General features: G+C 44.1%; 1 protein-coding gene across 1 annotated transcript in view; it reads left to right on the top strand.

Moving 5' to 3' along the window:
- The first annotated feature begins 2663 nt into the window (after nt 1-2663).
- The window catches only part of STK38 (serine/threonine kinase 38), a 50482-nt gene continuing 47543 nt past the window's right edge, over nt 2664-5602 (top strand). The window contains exon 1 of the mRNA XM_019667446.1: nt 2664-2939. The gene's annotated coding sequence lies outside the window, so the exon portion shown is untranslated. The remainder of the gene's footprint in view (nt 2940-5602) is intronic.

Genomic DNA, 5602 nt, shown 5'->3' with positions numbered 1-5602 from the left:
CCCCCCCCCCCCCCGGCAACTAAGATTGACCACGGCACCTTCAATTGAGCTGCCCTGAGCTGCCCATGGGCAGCTAGATGGCTCAGTGATTAGAGCTTGTGCTTTTAGCAACAAGGTTTCCAGTTCGACTCCTGCATGGGATGGTGGGCTACACCCACCTGCAATTAAGATTGAACACGGCACCTTGAGCTGAGCAGCTGTGAACTGCTGATGGGCAGCCGGATGGCAACTGGACTTGGAGCTGAGCTAGTTATGCCCTCCACAACTAAGATTGAAGGACAACAACTTGGCTGCTCCCCTCCCCCATTCCCAACACTGTTCCCCTTCCCCAATTCCCCAATAAAATCTTTAAAAAATAATAAAATAAAATAAATAAAATAAAGGCAGGATCTGATAACACCAGTACTAGAGTGAAGCAAATGAGGTCAAGTCCTACGAGTGTACAGTCAAGTCTTAGGTTTCAACTCATAGCCTGGGGTGGGTGTACGTGATTGTCGGCACTTAGGTGTTGTGCCCACTCTCTAGCTGCAAGGGAGTCAAGGAGAGAGGATACCTGGTATTGTCAGTTTTGTAGTGAGAAATAGGAAACACATGAAAGGGATTCAGGTGGTCAAAAAGAATGACAGGTGTCCACTATACTTATTGGAATCATGGTAAAATGTCATTGTTTGGGTCCATGAAGAGAGCAGCATATTCTGGCTGGGTTATTTTGAGGAAAACTTCAGTAGTTACTAGAGTTGGGGTACAGACAAATTAAGATAGGAATATAGAGAGCAGAGAACAAAATCCCTCTTCTGAAACTGGGAAGGCTCCAAGGAGACGATAAGGTTTGAGCTGGGCTTTAGGGGAAGAAAAGGGGAAAGCAGAAAGAAGACTGCACTTGCAGTCAGAAAATGAGGTTCTCTGCTCTGCTATTTGGCTTACTACCTGTAGGAATTCAGGCACATCACTTTGGTTGAGTGTTAGTTCCTTCATCTGTAAAAACTCATCCTAAGTTGGACAGAGAGAGACAAATACTGTATGATTTCACTTATATGTGGAATCTAAAAAACAAAACAAATGAACAAACAAAACAAACAAACTTGTAGAGTAAGAGAACAAACTGATGGTTGCTAGAGTGGAGGGGGTGGGGATTGGGCAAAAAAGGTGAAGAGGATTAAGAAGTTCAATCTGCCAATTATAAAATAAATCATGGGAATGTAATGTACAGCACAGGGAATATAGTCAATAATATTGTAAAAACTAGGGGTGACAGTTACTAGACTTACTGTAGTATCACTTTGTAAGGTATGTAAATGTCCAATCACAATGTTGTACACCTGAAACTAATATACTATGTCAACTATAATTTTAAAATAAAATTTAAAAATTAAATGGGAAAAAAGGCCCTAAAACAAAACCTCATTCTACGTAACCTGCTAGAGTTATGAGGATCAACTGAGATAAAAACGAGGGAAGGCGGTTTGTAAACTGCAAAGCACTATGCAAACATCTTGCACTGATATGGCCTCGTTAAGGTTGGCTAGGGCTTTGACAAAAGGCATTAGGGGAGAAGGGCCTCTGGACAGAGAGAATGAAAAGTGGTTTTTGTATGAGGCTAAGACAAAGGAAACTGGGCTATGAAGTTTAGAAAGATGAAAGCAGTCAAGGAAGACCTATGTTTTTAAGACCATTAAGGAAACAAAGCCTGGAACCCCAAGCTTGAAGGACAAAACCAAGACCTATGGCCTTACAAACAGTTACACAAGAGAGGCACCGTAATATCACAAAACATCCAAATGAATGACTTGCTGCTTCTGCTCCCTAGCTGCCTCTTTGAAGGCAGGCAGGGCCCATCTTTGTTTCCAGGAGCCTGACACTTTCTGGGGAAGGATACCGTGCTCCATTCTCGAAGAATGAGTGACTGCCCAAAGGCTAGTAAACTTGGGACCTCTTTACCCCGAGGGATGGTACAGACTAAGGGGTTGGGTATCCCTGAAAAGCAGGTTCTTTTGTGTGTGCGCACACTGGACCGCTCACCCGGTAGCCCATGTCCAAATCTAGGAGAGCTTGTCAGATCCTAACATAAAGCATGTTAATCATTACTTGAAGGAAGAGTAGATGGGGTCAAGGCCTCCAGCTTGACCTAGTGCTCCAAAGTTCGAAAATCAAAGGAGGGGCGGAGAAGGACTACATAAGTTTTAGAATTTCACTGAACTACTGTTGAGAGCGGGCACACACATATACATACACGCACAAATAAGTGCATGCTAAACTGGTTAAATCCGACTAAGGACTGTAATCTAATTAATTGCATTGGTCTAGTAGTTAGTTGCACTGTACCAATGTCAACTTCCTGGTTTTGATAATGTAGTATAGTTATGTAAGATGTTGAAGGAAGCTGGGTGGGTATACAGGACATCTTTGTGCTAATTTTGCAACTTTTTGTGAGTCTATCATTATTTCAAAACAAAAAGCACAAAACACAAAACACAAAGGGAACCTCCTGCAGCCCAGCTCACTCCAGGACCGTCCCACACCCCACATTTCTGCCCCCCCTCAACCGGGCCTCTCAGTTCTGGTAACACCAGGAGGAGTGTAGACAGGTGGGGCGCGGCCGCGCATGCGCAGTCCTGAAAAATCCCCGCCGCGTCTTCGGGAAGTCACGCTTGCGCAGTCTCGGCCCTTGCCCGCCGCGCCAGTCCCTCTCCGCGGCTGGGGACCCAGCTGCCTTGGCCCCTGCGCGTTGCCGTCTTTTCCGGCAGTTGGGGCTCTTCCTGTTGTCCTCAGCCGCAAGCGCCCCTCGTCCCCTACCTCAGAGCCCCTCACCCGTCCCCTCCCCTCCTCTGGCCGGTTGGCTGCTGCCGCTGGGGCTTCGCCTGTCCGCACGTTGAGACCGCTGGCCCGGCCGGCGTCTGCGGCTGTCCGCCGCCCCCTGCCCTGCCTCCTTCGGGGCTCTGGTGAGTGTCCTGCTACCTTGAGTCCACCCCAGGCTCTTCCCTTCACGACCGCTTCCCCGACTCTTTGGGGGACTCTCCCCTTCCCGCCTGCGCCCTCTTTCCAGCCCTGTTCTCTCGGTCCCTCGGCCGCTGCCTTCAGCCTTCTGACAGCCCCCCTCCTCCCGGTCTCCTTGGCGATCCTCGCCACAGTTTGTCAGCCCCTGGTTCCCCACCCCGTCCTTTCTCTTTCTTCGTGTGCAGTTGGGGTGGGGAGCCAGGCTCGCTGCTTTCCGTGTTGCCAGCTTTGTCTGCTCTCTGCCTCCAGTCAGTCCCCTTCTGGATCCCGCTGATTACCAATTGCCACCTCCTTTCTTTTTTTCCTGGGGTCTAAGAACCGGAGAGCTGTTGTGTGAGGCAGAGACGTCGAAAGCCCACCTTGGGGTGTGGTATCTTTGAGTCTGCTCCCTTCCCCATGGTTAGTCTTAGGGTGCTGGGCTTCAGATAACCTTACCATCAACAGGAAAATATAGTGAAGACTCTTATTCTTTAAAAGAAGAGAGTGGAAAAGGAAAGTTAGTAAGGACTTAAGAGGAAAGTCTGTGTCAGAAAGTGTGCAGAAGGCTAGTAGAGATATCAGGTGCACTTTGAGTTGTTTAAAAGACACAAAGAGAAACTTCTTTTCGAAATGTGTAGAGGAGAGTTGGAGTGAAGTAGACCCCGTGCTGCTTCTCTCTTTCAGCTCACCTTGGCTGTGAGTTACAATTAGCCAAGCAGTGGATGTGGGTTCCCTAAACATAAAACAACCGCAATAACAGGCTCCACTCCCCCACCCCAAACATTAGATATCAGCTTCCTCATAAGAGGAGGAGAACCCTGTCCTGCAGCTCTGTATAGAAAACCATTCAATGTCCCAACCCTGTCCCCATCGCACATACATATTCTCTACTTCTAGTAATGGACGTAAACAATGAGTGTTTTCCTAGTAAACCTTTTATAAGGTGCTCACTAAGTGCATAGCATTGTGCATGAGATGGGGGAAGGATATTAAAAGCAGTATAATGAGGGTGCTTGCTTTCCAGTTGCTTACAGGTTAGTAGGAGAAATTAGATGGATAACTCCTAAGGAAAAGTCTTAGCCCCAGTGTTGCATTGTCCACATGAAAGATATTAGATTGTCAGTTACAAAGAAGTAAATAAAGAATTGGTGAGAGAACGGGTATTTATAGAGGTAACAGTACCATTGTAAAATCAGTCAACCAGGCATAACTATGTAGATTGAGTAAAACAGTGGTTTTCATTTGATCTCTTTTTACATTTGCTGTACTTAGCCCTGACTTTCGAGGATCACATTCTTTTGTTAAATTTTTTAAACTTTAAAAAACTTCTTCCCTACCTATTCACTAATTCTGCAGAGTTGGAGGATGAAACAAATAGGACGCCTCCGATGGCCTGTGGGTCAGGGCATGAAGGCTTGAATTATCAAAAACATGAGGGAAAGCCCTGTCCTATAAAAAAGCACTTGGTTGACCCAGTAAGCCTATAAATTGCTATATGGCAGGAGTAATTGTATCTTTTGTTGAAAGCTTATTAGAAATAGGCTAACTTTTATGAGTGGAGGAAGAGGTGGAGGAGGAAGTTTTGAAGAAAGGTTAAAGGGAAGACCAGTGCAACCTTTGCCTTACATTAGAGACTGTATGTGAGGGTTGAAAACCATTATGCTAGAAAATTTGTTGGCCTACTATATGAGCATCTTTGAATGCACATAATCTCCTGTTGACCTTTTTAAAAGTTGAGTAAGTCATGCCAGTGACTTAAATGGGTCACCCCCCCACCCCCGCAAGTTTTTTTATACCCATCAATGTAAATGTAATTTTGTTCTTTTAGCTTTATTGGCAACTGAAAAATCATTAACTTGCTCAGGTTACGTTTATTAACCGCCTATTATACAGAAGGACAGAAAGTACTGTTTGTCTCAGGCTTAAACTTTCTCTAGTTGTATTTTTAAGTTGAAGTAATTTGTTAATATATATAAAGGGTCTCCAGAAATTTTCAGACAAGGGAGGAGTACAAAGTGCTCACTTGCTTCAGAGTTGTTTTTAAATCTGGTTTTAAAATTTTTTCACCAAACTCAAAAGTTCATGTGGTTTTCATTGTGGGTGGAGGGGGTAAGGGCTGACAAATAAGGAACCACACCCAAGCTTTATAAACCAGAGGGTTTTTTTAGTTAGTTTTTTTCTTTTTTTTTAAATTCTGATATCCTAAAAACACTTGAGTTTGTTTTGGTATTAGCAGAAAACTTCTATAAAAAACAACATTTTATAGTAAGGTAGAACTGAGTTAAATGTCTTGAATTTGTGATTACTGATCATTTTGGCACATCATGAATCAAAATTTGACTCTGAAGTAGAGCCTTGATTTTGAATCCCTGCTCTGAAAGGATTGTCCTTTATGTGTTTTCTCCTGAGTGTCACTTTATAAAATTGTTTAATGTTAAGTCTTTTTTCTTAGTAATAACAAGTGTTTGCACATTCCTTAAAAGTCCTAGTTTAATCTACTAAACAAAAAAGGTGTTAAGTATTAAGGGGAGACCCTTCAGAAAGCTTTTCATAAAATGCACTGTCTTTGAAAATGGATCTTGGCCTCTCCTGACTTTTACTCAGCTTTATTTTGGGATGAAAAGACAGA

Source organism: Hipposideros armiger, unplaced genomic scaffold, assembly GCF_001890085.2.
Source record: "Hipposideros armiger isolate ML-2016 unplaced genomic scaffold, ASM189008v1 scaffold_497, whole genome shotgun sequence".
In the NCBI taxonomy this organism is placed as follows: Eukaryota; Metazoa; Chordata; class Mammalia; order Chiroptera; family Hipposideridae; genus Hipposideros; species Hipposideros armiger.
The sequence above is the reverse complement of the archived record's forward strand: the minus strand, read 5'-3'. Positions and strand labels throughout refer to the sequence as shown.